The following is an 18,948-nucleotide window of genomic DNA, read 5'->3' as shown; positions in this document are numbered from 1 at the left end:
AGATTAAAGGGAAAAGAGGAATGAAGTAGAAAAATGTATGGCATTAAAATATAATTTTCAATTTACACATGCCCATTTAATGTAGCTTGAGAGCCCAAGCATGCACCGAGTTCGTGATTCGTACGTAGAGAAAAGGAAGGAGGGTGCCCTTTAGAGAGGATCAATACACTTGAGTTTTCTTCTGATATTTGTATGTCAGCACTTTGAAAGTTCTTCATGTAAAGGCAGATATCTCAGCTCCTCTTCCCTTATGTTGAAATTATCTTGGTAAGAAAATTCTATTCACTTCACCCTACACGTTTGAGAGATTTGTCTTCCTCCTTAGATTCCTCTCCTTTCTTCTTTGAACTTCTTCTTTTTGGAGGTATTAGTTTCACAATTTGCTAAGTCTTGGCCACTCTTGGCCATTCCTCCAATCCTAGTGATTTTGGATAGGTCCTTTGATGATGATGTTTGGATTTTCGCAAACCCACGACACAGCTCCATCCTTATTGTATGGGGAAAGGCTCGACATCTTGATAGTTAATTTTTGCATTCCTTTCCCTTTGCGCACTTGGATAGTAACTGGTTTCACCATTGAGCGTGCCCCGCTCCAGAGTGTGGGCTTGACTACTAGCGACTTACTTTCTAAATAAATGTGATGCATAATGAAGAGAAAGTTGAGAATTGATAAATATCAGTCTCATTGATTTGTTTACCAGTGAATGCTTAAATAGATTTTGATAGCATTAAGCGAGAATCTAAAGAAATTTTTAAGTGTTTGATGTCTGTGTGAAACATGTCTTATTAATGCCTAAGTTCGTACTTTTTGTACCAAAACTTTCGTCTTAGTAGACTCATAATTTGCCCCAAAAATTTTATTAATAAAACATTTTTTTCATAGTGAGCTCTCTCTCTCTCTCTTTTTGCAAAAAGTGCATATTAGATTCTAAAAAGGCTTGCTTTAATAAACATATCAAATTAAGGGCCCAACCATAATATTTTCAAAATTGATTTGGGTCTTTCTTTAGAGCGTAGATACTATCGTATATTAAAGCATTCACTTTTGTTAATTTTCTCTACATGTTGCTACCTAATCCTTCCTTAACTAATAAAATAAAATGAATAGAAATAAATGAGCTAATCTAGAATGCATGTCATTTGTTTTTTTTTTGCCTAAACTTTATCATGTTTTTATTATCTAAGAGGAGATGATACATGGTTAAGATAGTGATTTTTTTTTTCTTTTCTTTTAAAAGGAAACTACCTATATATGACGTTAATGGCAAGATGATCTAAAAATGTACAAAGGGGTATAATTTTTTTTTCTTTATTATCTATTTGATTGTTTTAAAATTCTAATTCACTCTTATTAGAACAAATAATACAAACAAGTGCACACACACATGCTCAATCAACACAAACCCACAAACGATCACGTTCAAATTCTTGGTCTATGGTCCCTGTCAAGAAAAGTGTGTTGTATAGGACGGTTCTAATCTCACTAGTCTTTAAGGCTCCCAAGGTGCCCCCATTATATAGACCCAATACCTCTATCGCCATCACCTGACAAATTCTAAGATTTGTCATAGTATTTTGGGCTAGAGTAACGGGTTATCACCTTGAGTGTGATTTCTGACAAGGCTTGCAGGCTCTAAGGCCGTTCTTGGGCCGGTTGTATGTCAACCACTCCCTATGTTTATACGCTCATGCCCCCAAGTATAGGGGGACTGTTGTGTGATATGGTTTTGTGTATAGTTGTTTATTCAAGTAAATGCGGAATTTAAACAAACAAACAAATATTAAAGCCACTCAAGTAAAACAACAAGTAAAGGGAGAAGATATTTAAACTATTATTCTTATTATGCGAACTTCATCATTTGTTTGGGCTTGACCCTCTTTAAACTTTCCTAGTGGAGTCTCCATCTGTCGTAACACAAAAATTTTCGATCTTACGACTAAATGGTTTAGACTACCTTTTAAAAATATCACCAATTTGGTAATGCCCGAAGACCAGACTAATCCCTAATTAGTGGTTTTGAAAATGAATTCATGGAGTAGCCACCAATGTTTTACTCAAAACATTGAAAAAAAAAGGTTTTCAAAAAAAAATCCAATAATGGCCTTAACAACCAAAATCGGGTTCGAGGGTTGATTACGTGTAGCGAAGGTATTAAGCATTGTCAAGCGCGCTAAATTGGTACCCTTATGATGAAATTAACATGATAAGAATTAGTTATTAAATGTTAGATCCCCCTTTGTTAACAGTTATTTACATGGGCGAAATTTAAATTTACACAGTTATTCTTGAAGAGTCTACATGATGATTGTTGGTTTAGGATGATATTTATCAAAGTGAGATATATATAAAGGAGAGAAGAATATGATTGAAATACCTCGTAATTGAGCTCTTATTAGATCTTCAAGCTTAGGGGTCAATAGGCACTTTTTGGCTACCTTACACACTATACTATTCCTCACAAATCTCAAGAAATACAAAAGGGAAAGAGAGGGAGAGAGATTTCGAGCTAAATGAAGTTTTGAACGAATTTTTCCAACCCCGGGAGTAGTGCCTGAGTCTACTATTTATAGACGTTAGACCTGACCAAAATGGCCTGTTCTAAATTTGGAACGGCCCGTTCTAGGTCATTTAATTATGAGTTAAATTTGAACCTGGAACGGCCCATTCTGATGATAGAACGGGTCATTCCAGATTTGAACGTGTCTTATATCAAACTACACTGGAATGGCCTATTCTGGCCCGTTCTCAACTAAGGTGTTTGGGCCTTTTAGTAGTTTAGAATGACACGTTCCAGCTTGGGAACGTCTCGTTCCGATTTTGAAACTACCCATTCTGGGCTACTAAACCAAGTTTGTTAGGCTTCAAACCCCTCTTTTGTCATATGGTGTTGTCTCCATGCTTTGGGAGCTCCTTCTTTTCATAGTAGAACTCCATTTCATTGTTTTACGAGTCCAGACGAAATTGGGTGTCTACAAGGAACTTAGCTACTGTGGTGGCCTTTTCCTCTCTTATACATGTCCTCATCATATAAAGCTCCATTTGTTGCCTATACTATTCAACAATCATATCCCTTTGTTAGAGTCTTTAGAGCTTATTCATAAGTTTCCTTCTATAATAAGAAAGAATGTGTCTCCTCCTCAATGCACTCCTCAAGTCATTCCAATATTGGATAGGAAGATCATTGTGGAAGTGTCTCTCTCTTTCTAAAGAGGTCCACCAATACATTACATGCCCTTGAAAAATAAGGGTTGCAAGTGGCACCTTTCTTTCTTCATTTTCCCTATGGCAAGCAAAGAGTTGTTCTACCTTCATCTCCCAATCAAGGTAGGTTTCCACATCATCCTTCATAAAAATTTGAGAGAGATCCACCTTGGATTCCCTAAGCTTAGTAGTCCTCCTAGGGGTAGGTTGATAATGGTCACTATATCGTCCGATTCTCCAACCAACTGAACTGGCCAACTCGAGACTCTTCGCGCCCTTGACGCTCCAGCCTGGAGGGTTGTGTACCCTCCAAATCTTCAGTTGACCAAATTGACTGAATCGATCGAGTAAAGACTATTTGCACTATTAACAATTAAGCATGGAAGGTCAAGTATCCTCCAACTCCCCATCCGACCGAGCAGGTCAAATTCAAGATCATTCACAGATTTTCTAAGACTAATTAAGGCAGTAATTTCCATGATTCTCGCACATATTTGATTACAATTATAAATATGATTTATAGGCTCATTATGAGAAATAAAATGAAGGCTTATTTCAAGGGATTGACATTAGAGAAAAAAATTCTTATCCTTAATATGACACCCATATATGCAAAGGAAAAATGGTTTTACTAAGGACAGATGACACTCATCAAATGTTCTAGGTCAGGACGACGGCTAGGTTCTCTTAGAGTTTATATCACTAGCAGTTCTCCGGCTGCTATCATTTGACTGGAACGGTCACCTATATTAAGGCTTTCATTAGGAGAAGAGTATTGTGAGTGGGTGCTTCTACTCCTTCTTTTCTTTTGATTTCATCTCTCAATTTTTCTTCCTCTTGTGATGGAAGAGCATGGGCTAAAGGCCCAACCACTAGAGCTATGGCCAGGAGATTACTTGAAGACTTGACTACTTCAGAGCTTAGTGGGCCCAATGGGCTTGGTGGGCCTAGGGTGCTTCTCACTTGGACTTTGATTGATTAAACACCATGTTTTATTGCATTACTTAGTATAGGAAGTTACTTTGATTTTTGGTCTTGTATTTTGACCATAGATTAGGGTTGTTGTATTTGGGCTTATTTTTTGGCTTCTTAAGCTTTGAGCTTTTGATACCCAATATTAGGCTCATTCTTCTTCTTGTATTTTTTTCTATTCATTGTATTCATTAGACCAATGTAATTCGGTCAATAGATTAGGTTTATTTGTAGAATACATTAATAGGACAAATAGGTTTCATTTATGCATCATTTAGAAGTAATTTGATTTGAATTTGAGTCACATGGATGGCATGGAGTGGTTCCGGCCATGTGAGCTTCAAATTCACTTTAAATCACTCCTAAATGACACCTAAATGATGGTAGCATCCGGTGTGAGCATATGAGTTGGCCAAAGTTTGAATTTCAAATTCAAATTTGAAATTCAAACTTGGCGCCAACTAGGTTTGCTAAAGGTGCCGCCAAGTTTAACCTAATTCCTTCCTATAAATGTAATTTTTCCTACCATGTTAAAAAACTTTTGAATATATGAGATTTCTGAATACATTTCAGCCATCTTTCAAGAGTCACCGAAATCCAAGAGAGAGCCATAGAGAGTGCCTTCAAATTTCCTTAGGAAAACTTAGTTTTCTTCTCTTTGAAGTGAGCAATCCCTTGAGTTCTTGAGCTTGGATACTTCCCTCTATCATTTCCGCGAGTGTTCTTCTTTTCTAAGGTGTTCAACATCTCGGTCTCATCTCCATTGAAGAGGATCCATGCCTAGAAGGAGCTTGGAGGAGTTCATTCATCACTTCTCCTTCTTACTTCTATCAATTTTGGTATCAAGAGCAAGGTTCTTCAAGGAGATAAGTTTTGCTTCATCCTTTTGTGTCCGTGTTCTTCTTGTGTTCTTGTGTGTTCTTCTTGTCTTGTTTGAGTTTATTTTCGGATCTATATGTTTTGAATCACTTTTTACTCCATAGATCCATTGGTTGATTGTTTTTGAATTTTTCTTTCACAATCAACATGTTTAGGACCTATTAGCTTGTGCTTGTTTTGATTTAATTTTGAGTCTCTCCATTCCTTGTATGTGTCCGTGATTGTACCTCATGCATATGCATTAGATTTTGGTTTTTAATCTTGTTTTGTCTTAGAGTTTGTGTTTAGTCCTTATATGTCATAAAATTCCTTGAATAGCATGTTGACCTAATTTTTGTTTTTAAGTGCATTGTTCATTATTTTGGCTCTCGGTTTGCTTCTTTTTGTGTCCACCTATATGTGCTTTTTCTTTTACCTTATTGTGTTCATAATTTGCTATTAGTCCTAGCAAGATTCTTTAGAGTTAGGTTTCCTTTATGTACTTAAGTTTTCAATTCACTTTCCTTTGAAAATTCTTAAGAAACTTTGTGTTACCTAAAATCTCAAGTGCTTAATCTTACTTCTAGTGCACTAATTTTGTGGATTCAATTTTAAAAAAAAAATTAGAGGCTGAAAACAGAGATAAAACAGAGCCTAAAACAAAAGAAAAGTTCTAAAGTTCAAAAGAAAAGTGTGCAAAAAGAATTCAATACAAAAACCTAAAACTAGTGCACTAGTTTCCTTGTTTTCACATGAATTTTGACCTAACTTGTAGTCTCGGTTTCTATAGCTTGGAATCATAGAAAAATTTGAAACAAAAGGCAATTACCTTCTCTGGAATCTTAATTTGGAACTAGAAAAATAAAGAATAAAAAAAATTATATAATACAAATTAAAAGGAAAAAGCCGAGAGGTGTACAAGCTGAAAAATCTACTTGATTCCTTGTTATTGTTTTGACTACTATTTGTTCTATACTTATCCAATTGCTTTCAAAAAAATTTTGTTTTGTTCATATACTCTAGTACCTATCTAGGAACCTTCCTAACTATGTGCTAGCTTTATTTGGAGTCTTAATTTTCAGTTTTACTTGTTGAACCTCTTTGTGTCTTGTCATATACACCTATTACTCTTTACTTTTGGTATAAGCTTTTCAAATTGTGCTTTTATTGTTTGTCTAGTTTTCTTTCATTAAATTCCTTGTGCTGGAAGTGGCCTCAAATCCTTGCTCAAGGATCAAGCATTGCTCAACAAAGAGTAGGAAAAGTTTGGACACTAAGACTACAACATTTTGACCTAATTTAGTGACCTAGCTTTTCCTAAACTTCCTTCACTTGAGTGACCATTCCTTTCACATTGTGAGGCAGCCACCATTAATCTCTTTTGTTGTGTTCTTTTGCAGGTCCAGGAGCATCAACTTTGAAGGATTAGTGGCGGATTAAACACCTGAATAAAGTGTTAGACAATTGAACATCAAATTCGTCACTAATTGGTCACCAAAGCCGCCAATTTATTGCTTTCCTAGGCTAGTTTACATTTTTGCAAAATCTCTTGTATTTTAAACCAATTTGTAAAGCTTGGAGGGAGTATTAAGAAGCTGGTCAGGTATATCTAAATCCTTGGTAGCCTCTCACGTGTAGTACTAGTGGAAGTGGCTTGGAAATTTCATATGTTTCAAGCTTCCACTTAGGGTTATACGACTAGCTACTTATCCTTGCTTCTTTTAAGTTTCTTGTTCATATTTGTGTTTACTTTGCTGCCTTATTACGTCTAGAATTGTGTAGATTTATTTGCTCACATTTAGTTAGCTTCCAAAAACAAACAAATTGTGAAAAGCATACAAAAATTTTTGTGAAAAGTTTTGGGAATTGGAAATACCACAAAGGAGTTTAGTGATTTCCACTTGAAAAGGCTTGGTTATTAAGTGGCTCTTAGTAGCTCACCTCCCTTGATAGTGCAATTTGTACACTTAGACTTCCTAGTGCTATTTTCATTCCTAGAAAATATCAAAAATATTTTATACCTTTTTGCATAGCATATAAATTCTTATTGCTTAGTCATGAGTCATCATTCTCAAAGTAGTAGTGACTTTGAATCTCTTAAAAGTTTTAAAAGAATTGTCAAGGAGGTTGAAGCACTAAAACTTTGGAAGCATGAGGAGGTACTTCAAAAACAAAAAAAAAAAGATTGAAAGAGAAGTACAACTTCTTGCTTTAGAGGAAGAAATTCAAAAGATTAAGCAACAAGAAGCAAAACTTTTAAAAAAATTACATAAAAACAAAAGTCAAAAAAGTTCCTCAAAAGGTTCCTCTAAGAGTTTCAATGACTCTCAAAGCCAAGAATATGATGGTAGCTTGAATATGGATGCTTTCTACCAACCTAGACCTAGGAGAGTCATTAAGGAACCAAAAGTGAGGGAATCAAGGGTTGATCTCCCTTACTTTCACGGAAAAGAAAATGTGGACGCCTACTTGGATTGGGAGATGAAAGTGGAGCAAATCTTCACTTGTCATCAAGTAGGTGAGGAAAGAAAAGTTCCTTTGGCCACCCTAGCTTTTCAAGGACAAGCCATGTATTGGTGGACATCCTTGGAAAGAGAGAGAAGACTTCACAATGATCCTCCCATCACTTATTGGAATGAATTGAGGAGTGCTATGAGAAGAAGGCATATTCCTTCTTATTATAGTAGGGAGCTTATGGATAAGCTCCAAAGACTCCAACAAAAGAACATGAGTGTAGAGGAATATAGACAAAAAATAGAGTTGTATCTCATGAGGGCTGGGATAAGGGAAGAAGAAAGATTGACCATTGCTAGATTTCTAAGTGGTCTCAATTTTGACATAAGAGATAGGGTTGAGTTACTCCTTTATAGGGACCTTGATGATTTGGTCCAACTTTGTATAAGGGTGGAACAACAAAACTTCAGAAAAAGCTCTTTTAAAGGCAAAACTCAATCTAGCTCTTATGTTAAGAAAGACTACAAGAGGGATGGACAATATGATTCCTCTAAGAAATTTGGTAAAGGTCTAGAAAAAGAAAAAGAATTTGAAAAAGAGAAAAATAAAAATGTTGTCACTTCTAGTAGTAAGACTAGTGACATCAAATGCTTTAAATGTCTTGGGAGAGGTCATATAGCTTCTCAATGCCCCACTAAAAAGGTGTTGATTTTGAAAGGGGGAGACATTTATAGTAGTGTTGATGAATCTAGTTCTACCACTTCAAGTGATAGTGAAATAAGTGAGGAAGACCATCCAATTGAAAGTGCATATCCTTGTGATGGTCAACTTCTAATGATTAGAAGGCTTCTAGGAAGCCAACCTCATGAGTCCCATCTTTCACAAAGGGAGAACATTTTCCACACAAGGTGTAAAGTTTTAAACAATGTTTGTTCTCTCATTGTGGATAGTGGGTCTTGCTGCAATTGTTGTAGCACAAGGTTGGTGGAGAAGCTTGGTCTTACTATTATTCCCCATCCGAAACCATATCAACTTCATTGGATTAATGAAGATGGGGATATCAATGTTGATAAACAAGTGAAAGTCAAGTTCTCTATTGGTAACTATGAAGATCAAGTGGTTTGTGACATAGTCCCAATGGAAGCTTGCCATATTTTGTTGGGAAGGCCATGGCAATTTGACAAGAAAACCATGCATAATGGCCTTACTAATGAAATTACTTTCACTCATGAAGAGAAGAAATTTGTACTTCATCCTTTGTCTCCTTCACAAGTGATAGAGGATCAAGTACAAATGAAAAAGAAAAGAGAAGAAGAAAAAAAAACTTAATTAAAAAAAAGAAGAGAAAAAGCATAAAGCTTCAAAGAAGAAGGAAAAGAAATCTCTTTCTATAGAAGGAATTCAACAAGAAACTTTAAAAAAAAACCCTAATTGTTGAAAAACCTTCTTAGCTTCTTCTTTGTAGAGGTGTGCTTAAGTGTTATAATTTAAGCATTGAGCTTAGTTTTTTACCTCCTCAAGTTTCTCATTTATTAAAAGAATTTGATGATGTATTCCCTAGTGATGGTCCAAAGGGCCTTCCTCCTTTTAGGGGTATAGAACATCAAATTGATTTTGTGCCTGGGGCTAGTCTACCTAATAGACCAGCCTATAGGACAAATTCTCAAGAAATAAGGAGATAGAGAACCAAGTTCAAGAGCTCTTGGATAAGGGGTGGGTGCAAAAGAGTTTGAGTCCCTGTGCTGTGCCTGTATTGTTAGTGCCCAAGAAAGATGGAAAATGGAGAATGTGTTGTGATTGTAGGGTTATTAACAATATCACAATCAAGTACAGGCACCCAATCCCTAGACTTGATGATATGCTTGATGAATTACATGGTGCTTCTATATTTTCTAAAATTGATCTTAAGAGTGGTTATCACCAAATAAGAATTAAAAAGGGTGATGAGTGGAAAACTGCTTTTAAGACCAAATTTGGATTGTATGAGTGGCTAGTTATGCCTTTTGGTTTAACTAATGCACCAAGTACATTCATGAGTCTTATGAATCATGTCTTGAGAGAGTGTATAGGAAAATTTGTTGTTGTTTATTTTGATGACATCTTAATCTATAGTAGGTCTCAAGATGATCACTTAGGACATCTTAGAGAAGTTATGATGATCCTTAGGGAAAACCAATTATTTGCAAATCTTGAAAAATGTACTTTTTGTGTGGATCATGTGGTTTTCCTAGGGTTCATTGTAAGCAAAAATGGGGTTCAAGTGGACCCCGAGAAAATCAAAGCCATTCAAGAGTGGCCCAAGCCTAAAAATGTTAGTGAAGTTAGGAGTTTTCATGGACTAACAAGTTTTTATAAATGATTTGTGCCTAACTTCTCTAGCATTGCTTCACCCTTGAATGAGCTAGTCAAAAAAGATATTTTATTTGATTGGACTTCAAAGCATGACCAAGCATTTCAACTTCTTAAGGATCAACTTACTAATGCACCCATTTTAGCTCTACCAAATTTTGAAAAGACTTTTGAGCTAGAATGTGATGCATCAGGAGTTGGCATAGGAGCTGTGTTATTGCAAGGAGGACACCCCATTGCATATTTTAGTGAAAAACTAAAAGGTGCCTCCCTCAATTACCCTACCTATAAAAAGGAGTTGTATGCATTGGTTAGAGCCTTACAAACTTGGGAACACTACCTTGTGTCCAAAGAGTTTGTCATTCATAGTGACCATGAGTCACCTAAGTATTTAAGAGGTCAAGGTAAGTTAAATAAGAGGCATGCCAAATGGTTAGAGTTCCTTGAACAATTTCCATATATCATTAAATTCAAGAAAGGAAAATCAAATGTTGTAGCTGATGCTTTATCTAGAAGACATACTTTGCTTGTGTCTCTAGGTACTCAAATTCTTGGATTTGATAATATTAGGGAGTTGTATGAGGAAGATCTTGAGTTTGGTGATAATTATAAAAAATGCCAACAAAAAGCTTTTGATGGTTTCTATATGGTTGAGGGGTATTTGTACAAGGAAGGAAGGTTATGTATACCCCAAGGATCCATTAGGAAACTATTAATTAAAGAGAGTCATGAAGGTGGGCTTATGGGGCACTTTGGTGTTGATAAAACCCTTAGTTTGCTAAAAGAAAAATTTTATTGGCCCCATATGCGAAAGGGTGTCCAAAGGAATTGTTTTAGATGTTTGGCTTGTTTACAAGCTAAGTCTAAAGTAATGCCTCATGGAACATACACACCTTTGCCTGTTGCTTCTTCCCCTTGGGTAGATATTAGCATGGATTTTGTGCTAGGTTTACCTAGAACCCAAAGGGGAATGGATTCTATCTTTGTGGTAGTGGACCGTTTCAGTAAAATGGCTCATTTCATTCCATGCCACAAAGTAGATGATGCAAGCAACATTGCAAAACTCTTCTTTAGAGATGTGGTTAAACTCCATGGGCTTCCTAGGACTATAGTTTCAGATAGAGATACTAAGTTCCTAAGCCACTTTTGGCGTGTCTTATGGTCAAGACTAGGAACCAAACTCCTCTTTTCAACTACTTGTCATCCTCAAACAGATGGCCAAACTGAGGTAGTGAATAGATCTCTGTCTACTATGCTTAGGGCAGTCCTAAAGGGCAATCACAAATCTTGGGATGAGTTTTTACCTCACATTGAATTTGCCTACACTAGGGTAGTTCACAAAACTACCAATATTTCTCCTTTTGAGGCAGTGTATGGGTTTAATCCTTTAACTCCTTTAGACTTGATACCTCTTCCTAATGTTGAACACTTCATTCATAAGGAAGGGGCTTCAAGGGCTGATTTTGTTAAGAAACTTCATGAAAGGATTAAAACTCATATTCAAAATCAAAATGAGAAGTATGCCAAACAAGGAAGTAAAGGCAAGAAACCTATGATCTTCGAGGAAGGTGATTGGGTTTGGCTTCACTTAAGAAAAGAACGTTTTCCAAATCAAAGGAAGTCCAAACTCAATCCTAGAGGAGATGGTCCCTTTCAGGTCTTACAACGTATCAATGATAACGCTTATAGACTTGATTTACCCTCTGATTATGGAGTCAGCACTACTTTTAATGTTAGTGATCCTAAACCTTTTGTAGGTGCTAGTGATGATGAGGAGGAGTCTTTAGATTCGAGGACAAATCCTTCTCAAGAGGGAGGGAATGATGGAAGAGCATGGGCTAAAGGCCCAACCACTAGAACTATGGCCAGGAGATTACTTGAAGACTTGACTGCTTCAGAGCTTAGTGGGCCCAATGGGCTTGGTGAGCCTAGGGTGCTTCTCACTTGGACTTTGATTGATTAAACACCATGTTTTATTGCATTACTTAGTATAGGAAGTTACTTTGATTTTTAGTCTTGTATTTTGACCATAGATTAGGGTTGTTGTATTTGGGCTTATTTTTGGGCTTCTTAAGCTTTGGGCTTTTGATACCCAATATTAGGCTCATTCTTCTTCTTGTATTTTTTTCTATTCATTGTATTCATTAGACCAATGTAATTCGGTCAATAGATTAGGTTTATTTGTAGAATACATTAATAGGAGAAATAGGTTTCATTTATGCATCATTTAGAAGTAATTTGAATTGAATTTGAGTCACATGGATGGCATGGAGTGGTTCCGGCCATGTGAGCTTCAAATTCACTTTAAATCACTCCTAAATGACACCTAAATGATGGTAGCATCCGGTGTGAGCATGAGTTGGCCAAAGTTTGAATTTCAAATTCAAATTTGAAATTCAAACTTGGCGCCAACTAGGTTTGCTAAAGGTGCCGCCAAGTTTAACCTAATTCCTTCCTATAAATGTAATTTTTCCTACCATGTTAAAACACTTTTGAATATATGAGATTTCTGAATACATATCAGTCATCTTTCAAGAGTCACCGAAATCCAAGAGAGATCCATAGAGAGTGCCTTCAAATTTCCTTAGGAAAACCTAGTTTTCTTCTCTTTGAAGTGAGCAATCCTTTGGGTTCTTGAGCTTGGATGCTTCCCTCTATCATTTCCGCGAGTGTTCTTCTTTTCTAAGGTGTTCAACATCTCGGTCTCATCTCCATTGAAGAGGATCCGTGCCTAAAAGGAGCTTGGAGGATTTCATTCATCACTTCTCCTTCTTACTTCTATCATCTTGTCTAAGGAGTCTCATTTCTTCTTCTGGGATAGCAAGTTGAGTCTCTCTTTCAATCTTTTCTTTTTATTTTAAAATGACTTTTTGCTTCCTCCATAGTTTAAGTGATTTGAGCTCTTTAGCAAGGTGAGAAATACTTTTTGGAGAGCTATCACCTCCACCATAGTTAGAGTTATCAGACATCTTAAACAAAAGAATTTTCCCACAAAATTTTTTTTGAAAACAAAGATTTTGGTGCTAGACTTTGCACTTGGAGGTCTAAGTATACAAATTGAACTATAGAAGGAGGTGAGATATAAGGAGCCACTTAATAACCAAGCATCTTCAAGTAAAAATTACTAAATCCCCTTGTACTTTGTCTTGCATAACACAATTTTCGCAAAAAGTTTTCAAAAGAGAAAATAACACACAAGTTTCTAAGTGTCCTAGCTAAACGTCCCTAGGTGTTACTTTGGCCTTTGGAACCTTGGAAACACCACTAAACAAGTATAGAAGCTACAATCAAAACTTAACTTGCAGAAAAACTTAAACCCTAAAAAATTAAACTAGACGTGTAAATCAATAAACCTATGTGGGTGCTTGAGAAGCACTAAGAGCTTTCAAGGACTACTCCCACCAAGTACTAAAACGGATTTACCCTAAATGAAAACACTAAGGAGAGATGAAGATGTACCAAAGACACCTTCAAGACACTCTCGATGTCCTTGTACACAAATGAAACTAAAATTGCAATAAAATTAAACAAAGTGGCTGCACCAAAATTTCAAAAAAAAATCAGCCACACAATTTGAAACCGAATTAGAGACGAATTTAGTGAGAAAATTTTGTGATAGAAAAATTTCTGTCTCTAATTTTCGTTTCTAATTCCTTCACAAATTTTCTTCAAAGTTTTAATTTCCTTCAATTCAAATTCAGCCTCCACTCCTTGCAGCAACTTCCTCACAAGTGTTTCACTCCTTCTTTGAAGCAATCTTGATGGTGATTGGCTTCAAGGTGTTTTTTCTACCTCGAAAATCTTCCACACCAAGAGAAATCAATCTTCTAGGCCTCCACAAACATCCTAAGATGCTACCTTTGTATCTTGGCCTTCCAATCATTCAAAGAAGAATTCAACACACCAAGTATTTGATGGAATACAATGATAAAAAATTGAAACAGCACAATTAAAGAAAGTTAAACTGAATGGAAACACGATGAGACAAGACTATAAAGATTGCCAACAAAATGAGACAAACTAGCATTAAGGCACAAAAAAAAGCAAGCACTTCAAAAGGAGTCCTATCAATGGCTCTAGAATAGATTACAAACCAAAAGGCTAAGATTAGAAAATGAAAAAATAGAATTAGCAAAGAGTACATAATGCTGGAAAATTAATTGAAAACCGTGAGCAATTTCTTGGAATTTACACTCCTTTTGGCTTTTGTTTTGTCTCTTCTTTTACTTTTATTTTGTATATTATTTTACTTCTATTTTATATACAAACAGGAGTTTAATACCTTTTACAAGTTGTATAAGTCTCGGTCTCAATGTGAAAAGAGTTTTAAGAAAAATTTCACAAACAAAGAGGTTCACTAGTATTTGTGTTACTACTATTTTTTCAACAATTTTCAACACATTTTTTTCACATACTCCAAGCACACATGTTCTTTGATTTTCTTAAACCTTTTGTACACTTTGAACCTTTGTTTTTCTCTATTTTGTTTGATTAAAAATACATAAAAGATTTGGCCAAAACAAGGACACACAAGGACCTAGAAGCAAGTAGTGTTTATGACATTTTTTTGACAACTTTTTAAGTGATAGAAAAGAATGGCTCAATCCAAGAGGGGGGTGAATTGGATTCAATGACACTTAAAAATTTTCATAGTTTAAGGATCTTGATTTCTTTAAAAACTTTTTTAAAATTAATTTCCAATGAAGTATATTAAACCTTTTAGTATATGAGAATGACTCATATATGATTTCTTGATTAATCTTTGTTGAATCGGCTTAAAGAACAATTAATATGCAGTACTTATATTCCAATTTAAACCATTTTAATCATATAAGAATATTACTTTATACCATCCATTTTAACATTCAATTAAAGATTGTTCAATGTGATAAGGATGAGAGAAGAGTTCAAAGTGTTTTATCCTGGTTCAGCCACTCCACATGTGACCTACATCCAGTCCTCAATCATAACCTGATTATGATTTGTTCCACTATCTCAATGAAGAATTTTTACAAGCATACCGCACATGCATACACTTCAACATACAAGATATACCCTTTCTTGCACCCAAGAAAGCACTTCTTGTAGAAACCCACTACAAGAATTCCTTACCACTTGAGAAACCTACTCAAGATTTTTACCACAATGCACAAAAATATTAAAGGAACAAATTCACCTGGAAGCTGAACAAATCAGATTGTGAATTCTTGACCAATCTTAATTCCTCTATCCAAGAATGTAGTGATGATGATGATTCCCCTCAAAGCATTTCACAAAATGTTTTACTTCTTGGTTTCACAAAGAAAACCCTCCAAGAAGATCACAAAGATCAAAAGTTTATCACAAGGACTTCAAAATATTACTTTTTTTTCTTTTTGTTTCTGAATGTGAGAACCATTTTATAAAGTTTTCAGACCCAGATAATCGATTATTTTTAAGGATAATCGATTATTTTGTTCTTCATGAATTCTGGAAATCACTCAAGAACAAAATAATCAATTATTTTGTAGGAAAATTGATTATTCCAGAGAGCACTTTCTAGAAAAATTGATTATTTTACAGATAATCGATTACTACAGCAAGGTTTCTCAACCTCTTGAAAAACAGAGCTAAAATAATCAATTATAGTTAGTAATAATCGATTATTTTGAGTTAGGTTTCAAAATTTGATTTCACACATTCAAAACCTTTCCAAGTTGTTTTTAATCATCATCATACTCACTCTTAGACATTTTGAATTAAGATTTAACTCATGCACAAAGCACAAACATGCATAGAAAATAAAATTGACCAACAAAGCAACTCAACACATAAGAACTCATAAACTACTCCTATTACATTTGGTATTCATTTATTATCTTCATGTCTTCTCTTTTGTTCTCATCAAAGCTTGTATCCTTTGTTATCATCAAAACTTATCAGAAATTGATTCACCATCCATGAATCTCAACATTAAGAAGACATAATGGAAACCTAACCCTAAGAATTTGCTAGAACTAATAGCAAATATGAACTCAAAGATGCAAGTAAAAAGTGAAGTTAGAAGAAAAACACATAGAAGGGGGGTTAAATATGTGTGTGTGTGTGTGTAACTAAGGCTTTTTACAAACATTTTTGCCAGGAAGGCTCTTTTTCGTCTAGTGAAATAATATTAGTGAATGCTAAACTGAAACTGCCTAGGATTGGTTTAACAAAATACTTTTGCGGCTGGGATTTTATCGTCTACACACAATAAATGTTTCTTAGACGAAAACGTATTTCTTAAGGGAGACATTGTTTCTTCAGATAATAGTTTAAACAAGAGTGTTTCTCGTCTAGGGGTAGTTTCATTGAAGAATAAGCAATGGAAAAAGTTTTTAATGTGATTTAGCAAATAGATAAGATCTCGTCTGAAATGTAAATAGATAGTGCAAGGGTTTTATACTGGTTCGCTCAGACTGAGCTACGTCTAGTCTCCTTCAAAAGAAGGGTTCTAGTAGATATTCAATGAAGTAAAAGTATTATGACCACTTCTGGTTTGCCAAGTATTGTCGACCACTTCTGACCCGTCAACTTCACTCATCGACACTAGTATTTTTAATCAGCCTCTTCAGGCTCGCATTGAGTATTATCGACCACTCTTGGTCTTGAGTATTCTTAACCACTCCTAGTTGGCTAATAGCACTAGTATTCTTTGTTCAGCCTCTTCAGGCTCTTAGTGAGTATTCTCGACCACTCCTGGTCCCAAGTATTATCAACCACTCCTGGTTGGCTAACTTCACTCATTAGCTATAGTATTCTTTGTTCAGCCTCTTCAAGCTCTCAGTGAGTATTCTCGACCACTCCTGGTCTTGAGTATTGTCAACCACTCCTGGTTGGCTATTAGTACTAGTATTCTTTATTCAGCCACTTCTAGCTCTCAGTGAGTATTGTCGACCAGCTCCTGGCCCGCCAGCTTCACTCACTAGTGCTAGTATTCTTAATCAGCCACTTCTGGCTTGTAGTGAGTATTCTTTGACAAGCCTCTTTAGGCTTTACAAGTATTCTTTCCTTAGCCTCTTCAAGCTTTGCAAATGATAAATAAACAGTTGAGGTTGAGTGTTTGGTTTACTCTCACAAAGAGGATACGTGTTTTCTACACTCACTAAGGTATATGATCCTAAGTTACACTTAGAACACCTTAGACTATAGAGATAATTACATCAATGTACATTTGACTCTAGGAGCTCTATCTTTCGTTTCCTTACTTCATGGGCTTGATATCACTCCTCATCTATCTTTTCTAAAGCTAACCTTTTCAGGTTCGAAGTTGTGACATATATATAGTTTGGTAAAATTTGCCCGTTGCAAGTGTCTGTTGAAGTGAATATGATCGTTCATGACTAGTTTGATCTTTCATTTAATGGTCATGATCTTGCATTAAATGTTGCTTCCTGTTCATGGACATTGCGTGAAGTCTTCTTCATTTTCCATGCAGTAGTGTCTGAATTTAGCAGAGACCTAGGAACCTTTTTGTCCTTTTCTGATTGCTAGCTGTACAACATTGTTCTTATCTGAAAAAGTAATGTACTTTTTTCTGACACATGCATTCTTTTACTTCTACGCTTGATTTTCTTTTTCTCCTTTTCTATTGCTTGCGCAATCATTTTGAGCTTTTATGATCGTAGACGATGCCTGAGCTGTCTGGGAGACTTGATTTATCAATTGCTTGTATGGCAGTTTTCGTCCGCGTCTTTTGATCTTGTGTGTCTCAAGTCTTGTCCTTCATCTTTCGTTCTGTGTCGTCCTTAGTTTAATACATAAGGCTTTCATTTGTGGTCTGTATCATCTAAAGCTTTAGACATTTTCCTTTTTGTGCTAGGCTTGGCTTCGTTTGACCTTTGCATTTGACACTTGACGCTTTACTCTTTATCTTGGTTCTAGAATAGGAAGTGGCACATGCCGATGCTCTATTCTTCAACTTGGTTGTACTTGTGTTTTTCTGAAACACTAACACAATTGTTAGGAATAACAACGTGTATTATATTTGTCTCATTCAAAACCTTACTGGGAATTTCTTCATTTGACTTAACAAAAAAGAAATCAAAGCACATTTAGGTTCAACCAAAACAAGAGTATGTTCAAATCAAAACCGAATCAACAAATGTTAAGCAAAATAGGTTCAACAAGCTAGTCTAGGAATTTATGACATGTAAAAGGACTACACATGACTTCTAGACAAAACTTTAGGATTCAAAAATCAAAACACATGCTAATATCATTGTTCATACATGGATTAGGAGTTAAGAAAAGGACTCAAGCAAAATAAAAAGGCATAAGAATAATAAATCTAAAAGCACCACGCAGCTTGGTTCAAGATTAATGAACAAGCATTATTTATGAACCAAACAATCAATGAGACATGTATATCTATAAAAATATGTCCAAAATTTAGATCTATTTAACAAACATTACAAGACAAGAAAGAGGACAACACATGACCAAAAATTAGTAGAAGAGATTGATACACATAACCTTAAGAGCAACCATGGCTCTAGATACTAAAAATGATGGAAGAAACTTGGAGAAGAGATTGGCATTCTCCTCCTAGCTCCATCTTTATTGTACAATGTTCTCTTAAGGCTTTAATTCTTCATGGATCAAAGTTTCAAACTCCAAGAGTTTGAAGAAGTAACAAGATTGGCACAGCAATCTTCTTGAAGAAGAAGAAAAAGTTTGGAACCAAGACACAAAGGAAGGATTCCTTTGTGAAGGTTCTTAAAGAAAGAAGTTTCTCCTAGGTCTCGACCCTTGAAAGTAGAGAGAATTTTCTGAAATTCTAATCTCATTAACATTAAAAGTGATTACAAAGACAAGGAAGAGATTTATATAGAGGGGGAATCTTATGGTGCAAGCTAGACTAACTATGGTTCAAGAGAACCATGGTTAGTCCTCTCACACTCAAGCTTGACCGTCCTAGTTAGTTTAGGAAGCTTGTGGAGCAAACTTCTAACTTAGAAGCTTCGGAAGCAAGCTAAGTTAGAAGCTTGTAGCACAAGCTTCCCAAGTGTATAGGAAAAGCTAGTTAATTCAGCCATGAAGAAGGCCAGGCGCCAAGGTTGCTTTCCAACATTTAATCCAATGCAAAAATCTTA

The sequence above is a fragment of the Cajanus cajan genome, chromosome 4 (assembly GCF_000230855.2).
Source record: "Cajanus cajan strain Asha chromosome 4, NIPB_CcT2T_4, whole genome shotgun sequence".
In the NCBI taxonomy this organism is placed as follows: domain Eukaryota; kingdom Viridiplantae; phylum Streptophyta; class Magnoliopsida; order Fabales; family Fabaceae; genus Cajanus; species Cajanus cajan.
This window is presented reverse-complemented; position numbering follows the sequence as displayed.